Source organism: Grampus griseus (assembly GCF_964374135.1).
Source record: "Grampus griseus genome assembly, chromosome: 5".
NCBI lineage: Eukaryota > Metazoa > Chordata > Mammalia > Artiodactyla > Delphinidae > Grampus > Grampus griseus.
In genome coordinates this window covers 30,036,296-30,062,819 of record NC_138998.1, presented here as the reverse complement: position 1 = coordinate 30,062,819, position 26,524 = coordinate 30,036,296, and the positions used below count along the sequence as shown (strand labels likewise).

General features: G+C 37.6%; 1 protein-coding gene across 2 annotated transcripts in view; it reads right to left on the bottom strand.

Annotated features, from left to right (window-relative positions):
* The window catches only part of STAG1 (STAG1 cohesin complex component), a gene marked incomplete at its 3' end in the record, with an annotated part of 421,944 nt that overhangs the window by 295,197 nt on the left and 100,223 nt on the right, over nt 1–26,524 (bottom strand). The gene's annotated exons all lie outside the window — the stretch shown is intronic.

Sequence of the window (26,524 nt, the reverse complement as noted above, 5' to 3'; positions counted from 1 at the left end):
ACAATATTCATTTATAACAAAGTTTGTACCCTTTAACCAGCCTCTCCCTATTTCCCCTACCACTTGGCCCCGGCAACCACTTTTCTACAAATTCCCCACCCCCGCTTCAAGATTCCACATATAAGTGATTCCACACACATAGACACAACAAGTTTTCTTTACTCATACATCCATGGACACATAAGGTTGTTTCCATATTTTGGTTATGGTGAATAATGGTGCTATGAGCATGGGAGTACATCTATCTCTTTGGGATAATGATTTCATTTCTTTTGGATATATACCCAGAAGTGGGATTGCTATGTAATATGGTAGTTTTTAATTATCTGAGGAACCTCCATACTGTTTTCCAGAGGCTTTACCAGTTTACATTTGCACGAACAGTGAAGGGGTTCCATTCTGCCCACATCCTCAACCAGAATATATCTCTTAAATTTTTGATAAAAGCCATCCTAACAGAGGTGTGAAGTGATACATCATGGCTCTGATTTTCATTTCCCTGAAGACTAGTGATGTTGAATACCTTTTCATGTAGCTTTTGGTCATTTATATACCTTCTTCAGAAAAATGTCTATTCAGGTCTTTTGAAAATTACTTTAGAATAAAATGAATATGCCAGAATACACAGACTACAATCAACCAGTACTACCAACAAGCACACTCCTTAGTATTTACCCAAATGAATTGAAAATTTATGTCTACATAAAAGCCTGCACAAAGATGTTTACAGCGGTTTTATTCAAAATTGCCAAAACAGGAAAGAAAGGTGTCCTTTAAGAGGTGAATGGATAAATAAACTGTGGTACATGCAGACAATGGAATACTATTTAACACTTAAAAGCAATGAGCTATCAAGCCAGGAAAAGACACAAAGAAAGCTCAAATGCATATTACTAACTGAAAGAAGCCAATCTGAAACCACTACATACTATATGATTTGAACAATATGGCATTCTGGAAAAGGCAAAACTATGGAGACAGTAAAAATATCAGTGACTGCCAGAAGTTATGGGGTAGGAGAGATGACTAAGTGGGCACAGAAGATTTTTAGGGCAGAGAAGATATTTTGTATGATACAAGAATGGTGGGTACATCTAACTGTACATTTATCAAAAACCATAGAATATATAACACAAAGAGTGAACCCTAATGTAAATTACAGACACTAGGTGATAATGTCAACATAGGTTCATTGATTGTAACAGACATACCACTGTAATGTGGGATGTTAATAGTGGGAGAGGCTATATGTATGTGGGAACAGGGGTTATAGGGGGAATCTCTCTACCTTCTGTTCAATTCTACTGTGAACATAAAACTTCTCTAAAAAATAAAGTTTATCAAAAAAAAAAAAAAAAGTAGCGGAGGAAGTGGGACAAAAGAGCATCCAAGACAGGCCATGGCACAATACCTAATAGAATAACATAGGTATAACTAGAATTCCAGAAGGAGAGAGAAAGATCAAAGCAAAATAAATATTTGAAGAGATAGCACAGGAGAACTTTCCAAAAATAATTTGACATTAAAACACAGATGGAAGACCAGAGAATTCCCAAGAATAATATCTAAAATATAATATTGCTAAAAATGAAAGAGAATTCAAAAGGAAGCTAAAAAAACATAATTCCTCACACACAGAAAAACAAAAAATTTTATCAGACTTTTTGGTAGAAACTATGTAAGGTGAAAGACAATGGAATAAAACTGATGAGTGGAGAGGAAAAAACCATGAACACTGAATTATCAATCTTTCAAAAATGAAAAAAAGAAATGATGTCATGGAAAATGGAGGAGTAAGAAACCTCAAGAATGAGGCCCTCCAATGAAGCAACTCTTAGCCTGCCAAAAAAAAAAAAATGACAAGACATCTTTTATGGACATCTGTAATCTAAGAAAAATGTATAACAAAGAGAGAAGTGCCTAACAGTCTATTTTATTTGATAAGAGAGCACAATAGTATTTTTCCTTACCTGTATGCCGTCTCCCCTCCCCCAACTCTATGGTGCCCATAGGGACAGCAGACAGAGTTACTAGTATGGCTTGCTGGTGCCAAAGGGAACACCATGGACCCAATCTCAAAAACTGTGGCAGAGTGTTTTGAAGGGCTTCCCTTTTTTTTTTGAAAGAGTATCATCTTTCAAAAAGATTTAAAGACAGACAATAAAAGTAGTTGCCAGGGGCAAGACAATGAATTACATAAATAACAGACAATCTAAAAAGCCTCAAAATAAAAAGGCAGAGGAGTTAAGATATTTGAAGAATAAGTACTTCAAAGGGATATCACACATACTAGGAAATGTAGACTGCTACTTGAATGCCCAGGGCTGGATGAATTCTTAGAGAAGACCTGAGGGGCACAGGCTTGCAACTCTAGCTGATCTTTGCTCTCTGTGCAAGCACAAGGTGAATACTAAGGCAAAGCTGTAGGTAGCCTGCCTAACCTCTGAAGAAGTACCTCAGCTAACAGACAATCTGCAAAAAAACAAGAAATTACATTTTTCCAACTCCCATTAACTAAGGAAATCTGGAAGATCACTGCTAAACACCCAGACAACAAAATTTCAGTAACCACACATGACAAGGAATACAGTCCTTGAGAAAACAGTTTAGAAAAAAGTAAATAAAGAAATGACTGCAGCCCTTGAAAAGACAACAGTAAAGCATGAGGAGGAGAGGAGAATCTAGTATTACAAAACTGTAATATTCAAAATGTCCAGTTTTTAAAAAACAATAAAAAAAAATCAAAAGGCATACAAAGAAATGTGAAAATATGACCCATTAACAACAACAAAAAAGAATTTCACACAAATCATCTCCATGTAAGCCCAGATATTGAAGTCTGACTTCCAGAGAAAACAGACTTCCAAAAGTATATCAACAGAAAGGGGTAGAAAGAATATCTGAAGACACAATGGCAAAAAACTTACCAATTTAAAGTTAAATACAGAAATCTACACAATCAAGAAGGTAAATGAACTCCAAGTAGGAGAAACTCAGAAGTGAGTCACACACAGAGATATAGAGAACAAGCTAGTGGTTACCAGTGGGCGGGGGTGGGGGGGGATAGGGGTGGGGTTTGGGTCGGTAATATAGAGGTGGGGGAGTGGGAGGTACAAGCTATTGGGTGTAAGATAGGCTCAAGGATGTATCATACAACATGAGGAATATAGCTAACATTTTGTAATACTGTAAATGGAAGATAATCTTTAAATTTTTAAAAAAAATTTTAAAGAGTCACACAGATAAAACTATAGTTTACCCTTGAACAACACCAGGGTTAGGGGTACTGACTCCCTGCACAGTCAAAAATCCACAAATAACTTTATAGTCAGCCCTCCGTATCAGTGGTTCCACATCAGTGCTCAACTGACCACAGACTGTGTAGTATTTTAGTTTTTGTTGAAAAACACCTGTGTAAGAGTGGAAAGGTGCAGTTCAAACCTGTGTGATTCAAAAGTCAGCTGTATAGTTAAACTGTAAAAGCCAGAGATGAAAGAATCTTGAAGGAAGAACAAAAACAATCCACCTCATTATATACAAGTAATGCACAGAATCCACAGTAAGACTAACAGCCAATTTCTCATTAAATATCATGAAAGCCAGGAGACAGTAGGATGACATATCTAAAATGCTGAAAAAAAAACTGTCAAATAAGAATTCTATACCCAGCAGACTATCACTCAAAAATGGCAGAGAAATTAAAACATTCCTAGAAAAATAAAAACTGAGGAAGTTTGTTGCTAGACCTGCCCTGCCCTACGAGAAACACTAAAGGAACTCCTTCATGCAGAAATAAAGAATAAACAAAACTTGAAGCCACAGAAAAAAAGGAGAACACTGGAAAAATTAACTACACAGGTAAATATAGAAGCCAGTATTATTTTATTTTTCGTTTGTAATTCCTGTATTTGTTTCCTTTATGATTTAAAAGTAATAAAATAGTATTTATATACCTATGTTAATGAACACACAATGTATAAAGATACAGTTTAATTTTTAATTGAAATATAGTTGATTTACAATATTGTGTTTGTTTCAGGTGTACAGCAAAGTGATTCAGTTATACCATTTTTTCAGATTATTTTCCATTATACATTATTATAAGATACTGTAGCTTTGTAGTATAGTCTGAAGTCTGGAAGGGTTATGCTTTGTTCATTTTCCTCAGGATTGCTTTGGCAATTCTGGGTCTTTTGCAGTTCCATATAAATTTTAGGACTATTTGTTCTAGTTCTATGAAAAATGTCATGGATATTTTGATATGAATTGAATTAAATCTGTAGATTTCTTTGTCCAAATGTATGGGCATTTTAACAATATTAATTCTTCCAATCCAATCCATCTTTCCATTTCTTTGAATCAAAAGATGTAATTTATTAACAATAATATAAGTGAGGGATGGGGATGGGAGCAAAATTTTACAAATTATTACAGGTACACCTCATTTTATTGCACTTTGCTTTATGAGCTTCAAAGATATTGCATTTTTTACAAATTTAAGGTTTTGTGGCAACCCTGCTAGTCTATCACTGTCATTCTTCCAACAGCACTTGCTCATTTCATGTCTCTTTGTCACATTTTGATAATTTCCCAATATTTCAAACTTTTCATATTATTATTATGTGTCCTATGGTAATCTGTGATCAGCAATATTACTATCATAATTGTTTTAGGATGCCATGAATGACATCCACATAAGCCAGCAAACATAATTGATAAATGTTGTGTGTGTTATGACTGCTCCACTGATTGGCCATTCCTCTGTCTCTCTCCCTCTCCATGGCCCTCCCTATTCCTGGATACATAACAATATTGAAATTAGGCCTATTAATAAACCCACAATGGCCGCTATGTGTTCAAGTCAAAGGAAGAATTGTATGTCTCTCACTTTCAATCAAAAACTAGACATGATTAAGCTTAGCGAAGAAGGCACGTCAAAACCTGAGACAGATAAAAAGCAAGGCCTCTTGCACCAAGCAGTTCGCCAAGTTGTAACTGCAAAGAAAAAGTTCTTAAAGAAAATTGAGAATGCTACTCCAGTGAACACATGAATGATAAGAAAGCAAAACAGCTTATTGCTGATATGAGGAAGTCTTAGGAATCTAGATAGAAGATCAAATCAGTTACAACATTCCCTTAAGTCCAAGTCTAATCCAGAGCAAGACCCTACAAAGGCTAAGACAAGTGAGGAAGCTGCAGAAAAAAAGTATGAAACTAGCAGAGGCTAGTTCATGAGGCTTAAGGAAAGAAGCTGTCTCCATAACATAAAAGTGCAAGGTAAAGCAGCAAATGGTGATGTAGAAACTGAAGCAAATTATGCAGAAGATCTAGCTAAAATAAGTAATTAAGGTGCCTACACTAAACAAAAGATTTTCAATGCAGAAAAAACAGCATTACTTTGGAAGAAGATGACATCTAGGACTTTCATAGGTAGAGAGAAGTCAGTGCCTGACTTCAAAGCTTCAAAAAACAAGCATACTTTCTTTATAGGGTCTAAGGTAGCTACTGACTTTAAACTGAAGCCAGTGCTCATTTATTATTTCAAAAATCCTAGGGCCCTTAAGAATTACACTATATCTATTCTGCCTGTGCTCTAGAAATGGAAAAACAAAGCCCGGATGACAACACATCTGTTTATAACATGGTTTAGTGAATATTTTAAGCCTACTCTTGAGATCTACTGCTCAGAAGATTCCTTTCAAAATATTACTGCTCATTGACAATGCACCTGATCACCCAAGAGCTCTGCTAACAATGCACCGTGAGAATTATGTTGCTTTCACACCTCCTGACACAGCATCCAACCTGCAACCCACAGGAGTCATTTCACTGTTCAACTTTCATTAGTTAACAAATACACTTCATAAGGCTGTAGCTGTCATAGTTAGTGATTCCTCTGATGAACCTGGACAAGGTCAGTTGAAAACATGGAAAAGATTCAGCATTCTAGATGCCATTAGTAACGTTTGTGATTCATGGAAAGAGATCAAAACATGAACATAAACAGGAGTTTGCAAGAAGTTGATTCCAACCCTCATGGATGACTTTGAGGGGTTCAAGTTTTCAGTGGGGGAAAGAACTGTGGGTGTAGTGAAATAGCAATGAACTAGAATTAAAAGTGCAGTCTGAATATGTGACAGCATTACTACTATTCTCATGATAAAAACTTTTACAAATGAGAATTGCTTCGTAGGTATGAGCAAAGAGAGTAGTTTCTTGAGATGAAATCTACTCCTGGTGAAGATGCTGACAAGACTGCTGAAATGACAACAAACAGTTTAGAATATTATGCAAACCTAATTGATAAAGCACTGGCAGGGTTTAAGAGGACTGACTCCAATTTTGAAAAAAGTTCTATTACGGGTAAAATGATCTCAAACAGCACTGTATGCTACAGGAAATTCATTCATGAATGGAAGAGTCCACCAATATGGCAAACTTCACTGTTGTCTTATTTTAAGAAATTGTCACAGTCACTCCAGCCTTCAGCAGCCATAAACACTGAGGCATGACCCTCCTCCAGCAAAAAGACTACAAGTCAACGAAGGCTCAGATGATGGTTAGCACCTTTTAGCAATAAAGTGTTTTTTATGTATGTACATAAAGGTATGTACATAGTTTTTTAAGACATAATGCTAATGAATACTTAACAGACTACAGTAACTCAAGTGACTCACTTTGCTGTGATGTTTGCTTTACTGCAGTGGCCTAGAACCAAACCCGCAATGCATTTGCAGTATGCCTGAATAAATGAATAAAAACCAAGTTACTATCATTTCAAACTAAATTGGTATAAACGTTAAGATATTAATTCTGATCACCAGGATGATTACTAAGAAAATAATTTAAAACATTTAAAACATGAAAATGGTACACGAGAAAAAAATCAAACACAAACAAAAGCAGTGATAGAGGAACTGGGCAAGAAAGAATATATAAGACAACTAGGGACTTCCGGGAAGATGGCGGAAGAGTAAGATGCGGAAATCACCTTCCTCCCCACAGATACATCAGAAATACATCTACACGTGGAACTGCTCCTACACAACACCTACTGAACGCTGGCAGAAGAACTCAGACATCCCAAAAGGAAAGAAAGTACCCACGTACCTGAGTAGGGCAAAAGAAAAAAGAATAAACAGAGACAAAAGGATAGGGACGGGACCTGCACCAGTGGGAGGGAGCTGTGAAGGAGGAAAGGTTTCCACACACTAGGAAGTCCCTTCGCGGGTGGAGACTGCGGGTGGCGGAGGGGGAAGCTTCGGAGCCGTGGAGGACAGCACAGCAAAAGGGGTGCAGAGGGCAAAGCGGGGAGATTCCCGCACAGAGGATCGGTGCTGACCAGCACTCACCAGCCCGAGAGGCTTCTCTGCTCACCCGCCAGGGCAGGCGGGTCTGGGAGCTGAGGTTCGGGCTTTGGTCAGAGCGCAGGGAGAGGACTGGGGTTGGCGGCATGAACACAGCCTGCAGGGAGTTAGTGCACCACGGCTAGCTGGGAGGGAGTTTGGGGGAAAGTCTGGACCTGCCCAACAGGCAAGAGACATTTTCTTCCCTCTGTTTCCTAGTGCGCAAGGAGAGGGCATTAAGAGCACTGCATAAAGGAGCTCCACAGACAGGCGCGAGCCGTGGCTAAAAGCGCGGACCCCAGAGACGGGCATAAGAGGCTAAAGCTGTTGCTGCCACCACCAAGAAGCCTGTGTGCGAGCACAGGTCACTATCCACACACCCCTTCCGGGGAACCTGTGCAGCCCGCCACTGACAGGGTCCCGGGATCCAGGGACAACTTCCCCGAGAGAACGCACGGCGCACCTCAGGCTGGTGCAACGTCACGCTGGCCTCTGCCGCCGCAGGCTCGACCCGCACTCCGTACCCCTCCCTACCCCCAGCCTGAGTGAGCCAGAGTCCCCGAAGCAGTTGCTGCTTTAACCCCGTCCTGTCTGACCGAAGAACAGACGCCCTCCGGTGACCTACACCCAGAGGAGGGGCCAAATCCAAAGCTCAGCCCCAGGAGCTGTGAGAACAAAAAAGAGAAAGGGAAATCTCTACCAGCAGCCTCAGAAGCAGCGGATCAAAGCACCACAATCAACTTGATGTACCCTGCATCTGTGGAATACCTGAATAGACAACGAATCATCCCAAATTGAGGAGGTGGACTTTGAGAGCAAGATTTATTATTTTTTCCCCTTTTCCTCTTTTTGTGAGTGTGTATGTGTATGCTTCTGTGTGAGATTTTGTCTGTATAGCTTTGCTTTCACCATTTGTCCTAAGGTTCTATCCGTCCTTTTTTTTTTTAAACTATTTAAAAAACTTTTTTTCTGAATAAGTGTTATTGTATTTTACCTTACTTTATTTTATTTTCTTTTGGCTTATTTCTTTCTACTTTTTCTCGCTTTTATTCTGAGACGTGTGGATGAAAGGCTCTTGGTGCTGCAGCCACGAGTCAGGAGTGCGCCTCTGAGGTGGGAGAGCCAACTTCAGGACACTCGTCCACAAGAGACCTCCCAGCTCCACATAATATCGAACGGCCAAAATCTCCCAGAGATCTCCATCTCAACACCAGCACCCAGCTTCACTCAACGACCAGCAAGCTACAATGCTGCACACCCTAAGCCAAACAACTAGCAAGACAGGAACACAACCCCACCCAGACAGGCTGCCTAAAATCATAAGTCCACAGACACCCAAAAACACACCGCCAGACGTGGACCTGCCCACCAGAAAGACAAGATCCAGCCTCAACCACCAGAACATAGGCATTAGTCCCCTCCACCAGGAAGCCTACACAACCCACTGAACCAACCTTAGCCACTGAGGACATACAAAAACATCCCCAAAACAACGGGAACTACGAACCTGCAGCCTGCAAAAAGGAGACCCCAAACACAGTAAGATAAGCAAGATGAGAAGACCGAAAAACACACAGCAGATAAAGGACCAAGAAAAAACCCACCAGACCTAACAAATGAAGAGAAAATAGGCAGTCTACCTGAAAAAGAATTCAGAATAATGATAGTAAAGATGATCCAAAATCTTGGAAATAGAATAGACAAAATGCAAGAAACATTTAACAAGGACCTAGAAGAACTAAAGATGAAACAAGCAATGATGAACAACACAATAAATCAAATGAAAAATACTCTAGATGGGATCTATAGCAGAATAACTGAGGCAGAAGAACGGATAAGTGACCTGGAGATAAAATAGTGGAAATAACTACTGCAGAGCAGAATAAAGAAAAAAATGAAAAGAACCGAGGACAGTCTCAGAGACCTCTGGGACAACATTAAATGCACCAACATTCGAACTATAGTGATTCCAGAGGAAGAAGAGAAAAAGAAACAGACTGAGAAAATATTTGAAAAGATTATAATTGAAAACTTCCCTAATATGGGAAATGAAATAGTTAATCAAGCCCAGGAAGCACAGAGACTCCCATACAGGATAAGTCCAATGAGAAATATGCCAAGACATATATTAATCAAACGGTCAAAAATTAAATACAAAGAAAATATATTAAAAGCAGTAAGGGAAAAACAACAAATAACACACAAGGGAATTCCCATAAGGTTAAAAGCTGATCTTTCAGCAAAAACTCTGCAAGCCACAAAGGACTGGCAACACATATTTAAAGTGATGAATGAGAACAACCTGCAACCAACATTACTCTACCCAGCAAGGATCTCATTCAGATTTGATGGAGAAATTAAAACCTTTACAATCAAAGCTAAGAGTTCAGCACCACCAAACCAGCTTTAAAACAAATGCTAAAGGAACTTCTTTCTCTAGGCAAGAAGCACAAGAGAAGGAAAAGACCTACAGTAACAAACCCAAAACAATTAAGAAAATGGTAATAGGAAGAAACATATCGATAATTACCTTAAATGTAAATGGACTAAATGCTCCCACCAAAAGACACAGATTGGCTGAATGGATACAAAAACAAGACCCATATATATGCTGTCTACAAGAGACCCACTTCAGACCTAGAGACACATACAGACAGAAAATAAGGGGATGGAAAAAGATATTCATTGCAAATGGAAACCAAAAGAAAGCTGGAGTAGCAATTCTCATATCACACAAAATAGATTTTAAAATAAAGACTATTACAAAAGACAAAGAAGGACACTACATAATGATCAAAGGATCGATCCAAGAAGAAGATATAAAAATTGTAAATCTTTATGCACCCAACATAGGAGCACCTCAATACATAAGGCAAATACGAACAGCCATAAAAGGGGAAATCGACAGTAACACATTCATAGTAGGGGACGTTAACACCCCATTTTCACCAATGGACAGATCATCCAAAATCAAAATAAATAAGGAAACACACACTTTAAATGATATATTAAACAAGATGGACTTAATTGATATTTACAGGACATTCCAACCAAAAGCAACAGAATACACATTTTTATCAAGTGCTCATGGAACATTCTCCAGGATAGATCATATCTTAGGTCACAAATCAAGCCTCAGTAAATTTAAGAAAATTGAAATTGTATCAAGTATCTTTTCCGATCACAATGCTATGAGACTAGATATCAATTACAGGAAAAGATCTATAAGAAATACAAACACATGGAGGCTAAACAATACATTACTTAATAACGAAGTGATCACTGAAGAAATCAAAGAGGAAATAAAAAAATACCTAGAAACAAATGACAATGGAGACACGACGACCCAAAACCTATGGGATGCAGCAAAAGCAGTTCTAACAGGGAAGTTTACAGCAATACAATCCTACCTTAAGAAACAGGAAACATCTCGAATAAACAACCTAACCTTGCACCTCAAACAATTAGAGAAAGAACAAAAAAACCTCAAAGTTAGCAGAAGAAATCATAAAAGTCAGATCAGAAATAAATGAAAAAGAAATGAAGGAAACAATAGCAAAGATCAATAAAACTAAAAGCTGCTTCTTTGAGAAGATAAACAAAATTGATAAACCATTAGCCAGACTCATCAGGAAAAAAAGGGAGAAGACTCAAATCAATAGAATTAGAAATGAAAAAGGAGAAGTAACAACTGACACTGCAGAAATACAAAAGATCATGAGAGATTAATACAAGCAACTATATGCCAATAAAATGGACAATCTGGAAGAAATGGACAAATTCTTAGAAATGCACAACCTGCCAAGACTGAATCAGGAAGAAATAGAAAATATGAACAGACCAATCACAAGCACTGAAATTGAAACTGTGATTAAAAATCTTCCAACAAACAAAAGCCCAGGACCAGATGCCTTCACAGGCGAATTCTATCAAACATTTAGAGAACACCTAACACCTATCCTTCTCAAACTCTTCCAAAATATAGCAGAGGGAGGAACACTCCCAAATTCCTTCTACGAGGCCACCATCACCTTGATATCAAAACCAGACAAGGGTGTCACAAAGAAAGAAAACTACAGGCCAATATCACTGATGAACATAGATGCAAAAATCCTCAACAAAACACTAGCAAACAGAATCCAACGGCACATTAAAAGGATCATACACCATGATCAAGTGGGGTTTACTCCAGGAATGCAAGGATTCTTCAATATATGCAAATCAATCAATGTGATACACCGTATTAACAAATTGAAGGAGAAAAACCATATGATCATCTCAATAGATGCAGAGAAAGCTTCTGACAAAATTCAACACCCATTTATGATAAAAACCCTGCAGAAAGTAGGCATAGAGGGAATTTCCCCAACATAATAAAGGCCATATGTGACAAAACCACAGCCAACATCATCCTCAATGGTGAAAAACTGAAAGCATTTCCTCTAAGATCAGGAACAAGACAAGGTTGCCCACTCTCACCACTCCTAACCAACATAGTTTTATAAGTCTTAGCCACAGCAATCAGAGAAGAAAAGGAAATAAAAGGAATCCAAATCGGAAAAGAAGTAAAGCTGTCACTGTTTGCAGATGACATGATACTATACATAGAGAATCCTAAAGATGCTACCAGAAAACTACTAGAGCTAATCAATGAAATTGGTAAAGCAGCAGGATACAAAATTAATGCACAGAAATCTCTTGCATTCCTATACACTAATGATGAAAAATCTGAAAGTGAAATCAAGAAAACACTCCCATTGACCACTGCAACAAAAAGAATAAAATATCTAGGAATAAACCTACCTAAGGAGACAAAAGGCCCGTATGCAGAAAATTATAAGACACTGATGAAAGAAATTAAAGATGATACAAATAAATGGAGAGATATACCATGTTCTTGGATTGGAAGAATCAACATTGTGAAAATGACTCTACTACCCAAAGCAATCTACAGATTCAATGCATCCCTATCAAACTACCACTGGCATTTTTCACAGAACTAGAACAAAACATTTCACAATTTGTATGGAAACACAAAAGACCCCGAAGAGCCAAAGCAATCTTGAGAAAGAAAAATGAAGCTGGAGGAATCAGGCTCCCTGACTTCAGACTATACTACAAAACTACAGTAATCAAGACAGTATGGTACTGGCACAAAAACAGAAATAATGATCAATGGAACAGGATAGAAAGTCCAGAGATAAACCCACGCACATATGTTCACCTTATCTTTGATAAAGGAGGCAGGAATGTATAGTGGAGGAAGGACAGCCTCTTCAATAAGTGGTGCTGGGAAAATTGGACAGGTACATGTAAAAGTATGATATTAGATCACTCCCTAACACCATACACAAAAATAAGCTCAAAATGGATTAAAGGCCTAAATGTAAGGCCAGAAACTATCAAACTCTTAGAGGAAAACATAGGCAGAACACTCTATGACATAAATCACAGCAAGATCCTTTTTGACTACCTCCTAGAGAAATGGGAATAAAAACAAAAAATAAACAAATGGGACCTAACAAAGCTTTTGCACAGAAAAGGAAACCATAAACAAGACCAAAAGACAACCCTCAGAATGGGAGAAAATATTTGCAAATGAAACAACTGACAAAGGATCAAAATTTATATGCAGCTCATTCAGTTTAATAACAAAAAAACAAACAACCCAATCCAAAAATGGCCAGAAGACCTAAATAGACATTTCTCCAATGAAGATGTACAGACTGCCAACAAACACATGAAAGAATGCTCAACATCATTAATCATTAGAGAAATGCAAATCAAAACTACAATGAGGTATCATCTCACACGTGTCAGAATGGCCATCATCAAAAAATCTACAAACAATAAATGCTGGAGAGGGTGTGGAGAAAAGGGAACACTCTTGCACTGCTGGTGGGAATGTGAATTGGTACAGCCACTATGGAGAACCGTATGGAGATTCCTTAAAAAACTATAAATAGAACTACCATATGACCCAGCAATCCCACTACTAGGCATAAACCCTGAGAAAACCATAATTCAAAAAGAGTCATATACCAAAATGTTCATTGCAGCTCTATTTACAATAGCCCTGAGATGGACACAACTTAAATGTCCATCATCGGATGAATGGATAAAGAAAATGTGGCACATATATACAATGGAATGTTACTCAGCCATAAAAAGAAATGAAATTGAGCTATTTGTAATGAGGTGGATAGACCTAGAGTCTGTCACACAGAGTGAAGTAAGTCAGAAAGAGAAAGACAAATACCGTATGCTAACACACATATATGGAATTTAAGAAAAAAAAAAGTCATGAAGAACCTAGGGGCAAGACAGGAATAAAGAAAAAGACCTACTGGAGAATGGACTTGAGGATATGGGGAGTGGGAAGAGTAAGCTGTGACAAAGTGAGAGAGTGGCATGGACATATATACACTACCAAATGTAAAATAGATAGCTAATGGGAAGCAGCCGCATAGCACAGGGAGATCAGCTCGGTTCTTTGTGACCACCTGGAGGGGTGGGATAGGGAGGGTGCGAGCGAGGGAGATGCAAGAGGGAAGAGATATGGGAACATATGTATATGTTTAACTGATTCACTTTGTTATAAAGCAGAAACTAACACACCATTGTAAAGCAATTATACTCTAATAAAGTTTTAAGAAAAAAAGACAGAAGAAAAACAGCAAAATGGCAAAAGTCCTTCCTTGTCAACAATCTCCTTAAATATAAATGTATTAAACTAACCCATTAAGAGACAGACTGGCACAATGGAATGTTTTAAAATGATCCAGGGACTTCCCTGGTGGTGCAGTGGTTAAGAATTCACACGCCAATGCAGGGGCATGGGTTCAAGCCTGGTCCAGGAAGATCCCACATGCCACGGAGTAGCTAAGCCTGTGCGCCACAAGTACTGAGCTTGCGCTCTAGAGCCCACGAGTCACAACTACTGAGCCCATGTGCCACAACTACTGAAGCCCATGAGCCTAGAGCCCATGCTCCGCAACAATAGAAAAGTCACTGCAGTGAGAGGCCTGTGCACCGCAACCCTGCACCTCTCGCTGCAATGGGAGATAGCCCGCGTGCAGCAAAGACGACTCAAGGCAGCCAAAAATAAATAAATAAATTTTGAAAAAAATAAAATGATCCAATGACACGCTGTCTACAAGAAATTCATTTTAAATTTAAATACACAAAGAGATTGAAAACAAGAAGATACAAAAAGGTATTCTAAACAAAGGGTAACCAAAAGAAAGCTTGAGTGGCTATGTTAATATCAGACAAAAAAAATTTTGTCACATTTATTTTGTGAGACATAATAACACTGAGTAAAAATGATCAATTCATCAGGAAAATATAACAATCAAAAAGATATATACACCAGACAGCAGAGTCCCAAAATATATGACACAAACACTAACAGAATCAAAGACAGAAATAGATAATCACTATAGTAATAGCTGGTGATTTCAATATACCACTTTCAAAAAAACATAGAAGATCCAGACAGAATATCAATATGGAAACAGAGGACTTGAACAATACCATAAACTAAACAAATGTAATAGACATATATGGAACACCAAACCCAACAACAGTATACACATTATTCTCAAGTGCACATATGAAATTCTCCAGGTTAGCTGACTAGGCCACAAAAAAGTCTCAGTAACTTTTTTAAAAGACTGGAGTCATAGAAATTATCTTCTTTGAGCACAATGGAAAGGAAGTGGAAATGAATAACAGGAGGGAAACCTGGAAAATTTACAAATACGTGCAAATTAACCAACACACTCTTAAATTACTAATGAGTTACAGAAAAAATTACAAGACAAATTAGAATACTTTGAGATCAGTGAAAACAACACCACATACCAAAATTGATGAGACGCAACAAAAGCAGTGCTCAAAGGGAAATACAGCGGTAAATGTTTACATTAAAAAAAAACTGAGGGAGCCCTTCAAGATGGCGGAAGAGTAAGATGTGGACATCAACTTCCTCCCTACAAATACATCAGAAACACATCTACATGTGGAACAACTCCTACAGAACACCTACTAAACGGTGGCAGAAGACCTCAGATCTCCCAAAAGGCAAGACATTCCTCACGTACCTGGGTAGGGCAAAAGAAAAAAGAAAAAACAGAGAAAAAGGAATAGGGACAGAACCTGCACCAGTGGAGGGAGCTGTGAAAGAGGAAGTTTCCACACACTAGGAAGCCTCTTCACTGGCAGAGGCAGGGGGCAGCGGGAAGCATCGGAGCCACTGAGGAGAGTGCAGCAATAGGGGTACAAAGGGCAAAGTGGAGAGATTCCCGCACAGAGGATGGGTGCCAACCAGCACTCATCAGCCTGAGACGCTTGTCTGCTCACCTGCCGGGGTGGGTGGAGGCTGGGAGCTGAGCTCGGGCTTCGGAGATCAAATCCCAAGGAGAGGACTGGAGTTGGCTGCGAGACCACAGCCTGAAGTGGGCTAGTGCGCCACAGCTGGCCAGGAGAGAGTCCAGGAAAAAGTCTAGACCTGCCGAAGAGGCAAGAGACCATTGTTTGGGGGAACGCGAGGAGAGGCAATTCCTGTTCCATGTACCCACAGAAGGTAGAGCACCACCTAAGCAAGCTCCAGAGATGGGCCCAAACTGAGGCTATCAGCTCGCACCCCAGAGATGGGCATAAACCGCTAATGTTGCAGCAACTGCCACCAAGAATCCTGTGTGCAAGCGCAGGTCACTACCCACCCCCTCCCAGGAACCTCTGCAGCACACCATTGCCAGGGTCCCGTGATCCAAGGAAAACTTCCCAGGGGGAACACACGGTGCGCCTCAGGGTGTTGCACCTTCATGCTGGCCTCTGCCGCTGCAGGCTTGCCCCACATTCCGTACCCCTCCCTCCCCCAGCCTCAGTGAGCCAGAGTCCACTAACAAGCTGCTACTTTAACCCCATTCTGTCTGAGCAAGGAACAGACGCCCTAAAGCAACCAACACGAACAGGTGGGGACAAATACAAAGCTGAATCCCAGGACCTATGGGACAAAGAAGAGAAAGGGAATTCTCCCCTAGCAGTTTCAGTAGCAGCGGATTAAATCTCCAAAACAAACTTGATGTACCCTGCATCTGTGGAATACCTGAATAGACAACAAATCATCCCAAAACTGAGGCAGTGGACTTTGGGAGCAACAATATATTTTTTTTTTCTTTTTCTCCTTTTGTGTTTGTATGTGTATGCTTCTGTGCGTGATTTTGTCTGTATAGCTCTGCTTTTACCATTTGTTCTATGGTTCTGTCTGTCCGTATTTTTTTGTTTTTTTGTATAGTTTTTACAGCTTGCTATCATTGGTGGATTTGTCTTTTGGTTTGGTTGCTCTCTTCCTCATTTTTCTTGTCACTTTTTTAATTTTAATAATTACTCTTCATTTTTTAAAATAACTTTTATTTTCTTCTTTCTTTCTTTTTCCCTTTCCTTCTGAGCTGTGTGGCTCACAGGGTCTTGGTGCTCCGGCCGGGTGTCAGGCCTGTGCCTCTGAGATGGGAGAGCCAAGTTCAGGACATTGGTCCACCAGAGACCTCCCACCTCCACATAGTATCAAACAGAGAAAGCTCTCGCAGACATCTCACTCTCAAAGCTAGGACCCAGCTCCACTAAATGAATAGCAATCTACAGTGCTGGACACCTTAGGCCAAACAACTAGCAAGACAGGAGCACAACCACACGCATTAGCAGAGAGGCTGCCTAAAAACATAATAAGGTTCACAGACACCCCAAAACACACCACCAGACACAGACCTGCCCACGAGAAAGATGCAGCCTCATCCACCAGAACACAGGCACCAGTCCCCTCCACCAGGAAGCATACACACCCACTGAACCAACCTTAGCCACTGGGGGCAGACACCAAAAAACAACAGGAACTACGAACCTGCAGCCTGTGAAAAGGAGACCCCAAACACAGTAAGTTAAGCAAAATGAGAAGACAGAGAAACACATGCAGATGAAGGAGCAAGGTAAAAACCCACCAAACCAAATGAAGAGGAAATAGGCAGTCTACCTGAAAAAGAATTCAGAGTAATGATAGTAATGATAACCAAAATCTTGGAAAGAGAATGGAAAAATACAAGAAACATTTAAAAAGGACCTAGAAGAACTAAAGAGCTAATAAACAGTGATGAACAACACAATAAACGAATTTAAAAATTCTCTGGAAGGAATCAACAGCAGAATAACTGAGGCAGAAAAACGGCTAAGTGACCTGGAAGATAAAATAGTTGAAATAACTACTGCAGAGCAGAATAAAGAATGAAAAGAATAGAGGACAGTCTCAGAGACCTCTAGAACAACTTTAAATGCACCAACATTCGAATTATAGGGGTCCCAGAAGGAGAGAAACAGAAAGGGTCTGAGAAAATATTTGAAGAGATTATAGTTGAAAACTTCCCTAATATGGGAAAAGAAATAGTCAAGTCCAGGAAGCGCAGAGGACCCATACAGGAAAAATCCAAAGAGAACGCAAAACACATATTAATCAAACTATCAAAAATTAAATGCAAAGAAAAAATATTAAAAGCACCAAACAACAAATAACATATAAGTGAATCCACATAAGGTTAACAGTTGATCTTTCAGCAGAAACTCTGAAAGCCAGAAGGGAGTGACAGGACATATTTAAACTGATGAAAAGGAAAAAACTACAACTAAGGTTACTGTACCCAACAAGGATCTCATTCAGATTCGACGGAGAAATTAAAACCTTTACAAACAAGCAAAAGCTAAGAGAATTCAGCACCACCAAACCAGCTTTACAACAAATACTAAAGGAACTTCTCTAGGCAGGAAACACAAGAGAAGGAAAAGACCTACAGTAACAAACCCAAAACAATTAAGAAAATGGTAACAGGAAGATACATATCGATAATTACCTTAAATGTAAATGGATTAAATGCTCCCACCAAAAGACAAAGACTGGCTGAATGGATACAAAAACAAGACCTGTATATACGCTGTCTACAAGAGACCCACTTCAGACCTAGGAACACATACAGATTGAAAGTGAGGGGATGGAAAAAGATATTGCATGCAAATGGAAATCAAAGGAAAGCTGGAGTAACAATTCTAGTATCAGACAAAATGGACTTTAAATTAAGACTAATACAAGAGACAAAAAAGGACACTACATAATGATGAAGGGATCAATCCAAGAAGAGGTAACAATTGTAAATATTTATGCACCAAACACAGGAGCACCTCAGTCGGTAAGGCAAATGCTAACAGCCATAGAAGGGGAAATTGACAATAACACATAGTAGGGGACTTTAACACTCCACTTTCACCAATGGACAGATAATCCAAAATGAAAATAAATACGGAAATACAAGCTTTAAGTGATACATTAAACAAGGTGGACTTAATTGATATTTATAGGACATCACATCCAAAACAACAGAATACACTTTCTTCTCAACTGCACATGGAACATTCTCCAGGATAGATCATATCTTGGGTCACAAATCAAGCCTTGGTAAATTTAAGAAAATTGAAATCGTATCCAGTATCTTTTCCGACCACAACGTGATCAGACTAGATTATCAGTTACAGAAAAAAATCAGTAAAAAATACTAACAAATGGAGGCTAAACAATACACTACTTAATAACCAAGAGATCACTGAAGAAATCAAAGAGGAAATGAAAACATACCTACAAACAAATGACAATGAAAACACGACCACCCAAAACCTATGGGATGCAACAAAAGCAATTCTAAGAGAGAAGTTTATAGCAATATAACCATACCTTAAGAAACAAGAAACATCTCAAATAAACAACCTAACCTTACACCTAACGCAACTAGAAAAACAAGAACAAAAAAATCCCAAAGTTAGCAAAAGAAATCGTAAAGATCAGATCAGAAATAAATGAAAAAGAAGGAAACAATAGCAAAGATAAATAAAACTAAAAGCTGGCTCTTTGAGAAGATAAACAAAATTGATAAACCACTAGCCAGACTCATCAAGAAAAAAAAGGGAGAAAAACCAACAGAATTAGAAATGAAAAAGGAGAAGTAACAACTGACACTGCAGAAATACAAAGGATCATGACAGATTACTATAAGCAACTACATGCCTACACAATGGACAACCTGGAAGAAATGAACACATTCTAAGAAAAGCACAGCCTTCCAAGACAGAACCAGTAAGAAACAGAAAATATAAACAGACCAATCACAAGCACAGAAATTGATACTGTGATTTAAAATCTTCCAACACACAAAAGCCCAAGACCAGATGGCTTCACAAGAAATTCTATGAAACATTTAGAGAAAACCTAGCATCTATCCTTCTCAAACTCCTCCAAGATACAGGAGAGGCAGGAACACTCCTAAACTCATTCTACGAGGCTACCTTCACCCTGATATCAAAACCAGATAAAGATATCACACACACACAAAAAAACTACAAGCCAATATCACTGATAAACAAAGATGCAAAAATCCTCAACAAAATACTAGCAAACAGAATCCAACAGCACATTAGAAGGATCATACACCATGATCAAGTGGGGTTTATCACAGGAATGCAAAGATTCTTCACTGTATGCAAATCAATCAATGTGATACACCATATTAACAAACTGAAGAATAAAAACCATATGATTCTCTCAATAGATACAGAAAAAGTTCTTGACAAAATTCAACACCGATTTATGATAAAAACTCTCCAAAAACTAGGCATAGAAGGCACTTATCTCAACATTATAAAGGCCATATATGACAAACCCACCGCCAACATCATTCTCAATGGTGAAAAACTGAAATCATTTCCTCTAAGATCAGGAACAAGACAAGATTGCCCACTCTCACCACTATTATTCAACACTGTTTTGGAAATTTTAGCTACAGCAATCAGAGAAGAAAAAGAAATAAAGGAATCCAAATTGGAAAACAAGAAGTAAAGCTATCACTCTTTGCAGATTACATGATACTATACATAGAGAATCCTAAAGATGCTACCAGAAAACTACTAGAGCTAATCAATGAATATGGTAAAGTAGCAGGATACAAAATTAGTGTACAGAAATCTCTTGCATTCCTATACACTAATGATGAAAAATGTGAAAGAGAAATTAAGGAAACACTCCCATTTACCACTGAAACAAGAAGAATAAAATGCCTAGGAATAAACCTGCCTAAGGAGACAAAAGACCTGTATGCAGAAAACTATAAGACACTGATGAAAGAAATTAAAGATGATAGCAACAGATGGAGAGATATACCATGTTCTTGGATTGGAAGAATCAACATTGTGAAAGTGACTCTACTACCCAAAGCAATCTACAGATTCAATGCATCCCTATCAAACTACCACTGGCATTTTTCACAGAACTAGAACAAAACATTTCACAATTTGTATGGAAACACAAAGGACCCTGAACAGCCAAAGCAACCTTGAGAAAGAAAAATGGAGGTGGAGGAATCAGGCTCCCTGACTTCAGACTATACTACGAAGCTACAGCAATCAAGACAATATGGTACTGGCACAAAAATAGAAATATAGATCAATGGAACAGCACAGAAAGCCCAGAGATAAACCCATGCACATACGGTCACCGTATTTTTGATAAAGGAGGCAAGAATATCCACTGGAGAAAAGGCAGACTCTTCAGTAATTGGTGCTGGGAAAACTGCACAGCTACAGGCAAAAGAATGAAATTAGAACACTCCCTAACACCATACACAAAAATAAACTCAAAATGGATTAAAGACCTAAATGTAAGGCCAGACACTATTAAACTCTTAGAAGAAAACACAGACAGAACACTCTATGACATAAATCGCAGCGAGATCCTTTTTGACCCACCTCCTAGAGTAATGGAACTAAAAACAAAAATAAACAACAGGGACCTAATGAAACTTAAAAGCTTTTGCATAGCAAAGGAAACCATAAACAAGATGAAAAGAAAACCCTCAGAATGGGAGTAAATATTTGCAAATGAAGCAACTGACAAAGGATTAATTCCCAAAATTTACAAGCAGCTCAATATCAAAAAACAAACAACCCAGTCCAAAAATGGGCAGAAGACCTAAACAGACCTTTCTCCAAAGAAGATATACAGATTGCCAAGAAACAGATGAAAGAATGCTCAACATCATTAATCAGTAGAGAAATGCAACTCAAAACTACAATGAGGTACACCTCACACCAGTCAGAATGGCCATCATCAAAAAATCTACAAACAATAAATGCTGGAGAGGGTGTGGAGAAAAGGGAACCCTCTTGCACTGTTGGTGGGAATTTAAATTGATAGAGCCACTATGGAGAACAGTATGGAGGTTCCTTAAAAAACTAAAAATAGAACTACCACATGACCCAGCAATCCCACTACTGGGCAAATACCCTGAGAAAACCATAATTCAAAAAGAATCTTGTACCACAATGTTCACTGCAGCTCTATTTACAATAGCCAGGACATGGAAGCAACCTAAGTGTCCATTGACAGATGAATGGATAAAGAAGATACGACACATATATACAATGGATTATTACTCAGCCACATAAAGAAACGAAATTGAGTTATTGTAGTAAGGCGGATGGACCTAGGGTCTGTCATACAGAGTGAATCAAGTCAGAAAGAGAAAAACAAACACCATATGCTAACACATATAGATGAAATCTTAAAAAAAAAAAATGGTTCTGAAGAACCTAGGGGTAAGACAGGAATAAAGACGCAGACTTAGAGAATGGAGTTGAGGACACAGGGACGGGGAAGGGTAAACTGGGACGAAGTGAGAGAGTGGCGTGGACTTACATACACTACCAAATGTAAAACAGATAACTAGTGGGAAGCAGCCGAATAGCACAGGGAGATCAGCTTAGTGCTTTGTGACCACCTAGAGGAGCGGGAATGGAGAGGGTGGGAGGGAGACGTAAGAGGGAGGAGATATGGGGATGTATGTATATGTATAGCTGATTCACTTTGTTGTAGAGCACAGGCTGACACGCCACTGTGAAGCAATTATACACCAATAAAGATGTTAAAAGAAAAATTTTTAAATGAATTCAGTAACTTACCTCTATACCTTAATAGGAAAAAGAAAAGCAAACTAAATGTAAAGGCAGCAAAATTTAAGAAATAATAAAAATAAAAGAAACAAGAGAGACTAGAGAAACAACAGAATTAGTAAGACCAAAAACTTTTTTTTTTAATGTATCAACAATATTGACACACTTTTAGATAGACTCAGTAAGTAAAACGGACAGAAAATGCACATAACTACAATCATATATGAAAGCAGGAATATTACTATCAACCTTACAGAAATAAAAATATTGTGGAAGAATAGGACGGAAAATTGCATGCCAATAAATTGCATAACCTGAATTAAATGGCTCAAACAAAAATTAAAAAATCAGAACAAACCTATAACATGCAAAGAGATTGAATCAGTTATTAAAAATCTCCCAACAAAAAAGTCCAGAACCAGATGGCTTCACTAGTGAATTCTATAAGCAATTAAAAGAAGAAGTAACACTGATCCTTCTCAAAGTCTTCCTAAAAATGATGAGGAAGAAAAACTTTGTAACTCAATCTATGAGGCATTTCTTTTATACAGAAGCCAAAGACACCACATCAAAAGAAAAAAAACAAACCAGAAACCAATTTTCCCTATAAGTGCAAAAATCCTATAATATATATATATATGTATATATATTAGCAAACAGAATCAACTACATATTAAACGTAATATGTATACCCTGGCAGTGGTTCAACATTAGAAAATCAATGAATGTAATAAAATATATTACATGGTTCTTTTTTCCTTTTTTCTAATAATCATCTCAAATTATGACAAATAGCATTTGACAAAATCTCAAGGGACAGCAAAGAGCCAAAACACTCTTTCCTGATAAAACATGCAAAAAACTACAAATAGAAGGGAACTTTCTTAGTATAATAAAGGGCATTTATGAAAAACACATACGTAACTTTACAGTCAATGTTAAATGACTAAAATAAAAGCTTCCCCCCTAAAATCAAGAAGTCAACAATGTCCATTTTCACCACAGCTTTCAACAAATTACTCAATGTTCAAGCAGAATTAGGCAATAAAGAGACATAAACTGCATCCAAATAGATAAAGAAATAAAACTATTCAGACAACATAATACTTCATATTTCAAAAATATCAAAGAATCAACAACAACCAAATACTAGTAGAAAAAAGTTGCAGGTGCAAGATAACAACATAACATACAAAAATCAATTGTGTTTCCTTTTTAGAATAAGTTTACAATGTTACAGGATACAAAATCAACACACAAAAAACGGCGCTATTTTGGTACAGTGACAATAAACCAAAAAGGAAGGGAAAAAATTACATTTACAGTTGCATCAAAATAAGCTAAATACTTAAAAAGAAACTTAACCAAGGTAAAAGATTTGTTCATGGATGGGAAGACTTAATATTATAAGGATGTCAATACTATCCAAAACAATCTACAGACTCAATACAATCATCATCAAAATCTCAATTAGTTTTTTGTAGAAACAGAAAATTCCATCCGAAATTCTTATGGAATCTCAAGAAAAGAACCCTTAAAAACCCGAACAATCTTGAAAAAAGGAACCAAAGTTGGATGTCTCAGACTTCCTGAGTTCAAAATTTATCACAAAGTAAAAGTAATCAGAACAGTGTGATACAATGTGATACTAGCATAAAGACAAATATACAGACCAAAAGAATAGAGAGCCCAGAAATAAATCCTCACATATTTGGTCAAATGAATTTTGGCAAAGAAGCCAAGATCATGCAATAGGGGAAAGACTGTCTTTTCAAAAAAATGGTTCTGGGAAAAGTGGATATCACATATAAAAGAATGAAGTTAAACCCTGACCTTACACCATACACAAAAATCAATTGAAAATGGATCAAACACCTAAGTGTAAGAGCTAAAACTATAAAACTCTTTAGAGAAAAACTAGGGCAAAAGTTTCATGACACTAGATTTGGCAATGATTTCTTGGATATAAGACGAAAAGCACAGGCAACAAAAGAAAAAATAAGTTGGACTTCATCAAAATTGAAAACTTTTCTGCATCAAACAACATTATCAATGGAGTCAAAAGGCAACCAAGGAATGGGAGAAAATAAAATCTGCATATCATATATATGACAAGAATCTAGTACTCAGGATACACAGTTGACCCTTGAACAACATAGGGGTTAGGAGCACCAACCCCCCACACCGTTGAAAATCCACGTATAACTTTACAGATGGCCTTCCATATCCACAGTTCTGCAGCCACAGATTCAATCAACTGTAGATTGTGTAGTACTGTAGTATGTATTTACTGAAAAAATTCCATGTTTAAGTGGACTCACACAGTTCAAACCCATGTTGTTCAAGGGTCAATGTATTTTCTTACGATCCAACAAGACAAAATATTCCAATTTAAAAAATGGTCAAAGGACTCAGACACTTCTCCAAAGAAGATATATTATTGGCCAAGAAGCACATAAAAAGGGTTGAGGCTCAACATCATTAGAGAAATGCAAATGCAAATCACAATATGATACCATTTTGCACTCATTAGGATGGCTATAATCACAAAATGGAAGATAAATCTAAGAAAATCTCTGTCATCTTGGGTTAGGTAATGAGTTCTTAAATATGACACCAAAAGCATTATCCACAAAAACGCAAACAAAAAACATTAACTGGACTTCATCTTTCTTCTCTGCAAAAAACACTGTTAAGAGACTGAAAAAACAAGTCATACACTGAGAGAAAATACTTCCATATCACAAATCTGACAAAGAACTTGTAGGAAGAATATTTAAAGACCTCTCAAAACTCAAATATAAGAAAGAAAAGTTCCTTTTTTTTTTTTAAATGGGTAAAAGATTTGAACAGACACTTCACCAAAGAAGATAAAAGGGTGACAAATATTCCAATGAATGCTCTTTACCATTAGGGAAATGGAAATTAGAACCACAATGAGATACTGCTACATACTTATTAGAACGACTAAAATTAAAAAGACCATTTCAAGTGTTGGTGAGGAGTCAGAACAACTGGAAACCTCATACATAGCTAGAGGGAATACAAAAATAGCACAATCCCTTTGAAAAACATTTTGGCAATCCTTTTAAAAGTTAACCACACACTAACCATATGACTAATGCCACTCCTAGATATTTACCAGGTACAAAGAAGCTTATGTTCTTACAAAAAATATGTACTCAAATGTTCATAGGAGCCTTATTCATAATTGCCAAAAACTGGAAACATGCCCAAAACCGTCCTTAATTGAATGACTGTATAGATATACAATTGGCATATCCACAAAATGGAATACTACTCAACAATTAAAAGGAATGGACTGTTAATATATGCCACAATATTGATGAGTCTCAAGTACACAAACTATGTACTTACTGTAGAATTCCATTTATGAGGTAATTCTCGAAAACCACAGAGACAAAGAACAGATCAGTGGCTGTTAGAGGTTGGGGGAAAAAAGGATTGACCACAAAGAGACAGCATAATAGAATCTGGTGGGTGAACTATGTATGCAAATTAAAACTCTTCTTTTAAATCCAACCAGGATCTTTTTCAGAAATTGAGATAATTCTCAAATAAATATGGAAACAAAAAGGAACTGGAATAGCCAAAACAATTTTGAAAAAGAAAAAAGTCAGAAGACTCATAATACCTAATTCCTATATACAAACTTACACAAGCTTAATAAGAAACACAAATATGAAATGTTTTACATATTCATAAGCAATTTACATTTTTCACTTGGAAAAGCACTATGGACATTCTATATCATCTCTTAATACTTGTGTCATAAGTATATTTAACCCATTCCTTGGGTTAAATTTAGCCTGTCTATAATTTTTGACTGCTGTAAACAATGCCATCATGTATTCTTCCTCAATCACACAAACATATTTGTAGGACGGCTTCCTTGTAATGAACACTTTTAACACATTCATGCAATCTTTTACTGCCAAATTACCATCTAAAAATACTGTACTAATTATACTCCTTTTACTAATATATGTTGTATTAAATATAAAAACATACTTATTATGTATTGAAACTAGTACAGTTTTAGTTTCATACCAGTACAACTTTAAAAGGCAGAACACATCAGCTTACCCTTCCTGCCCCTAACCCTCTTGCTTTGAAAA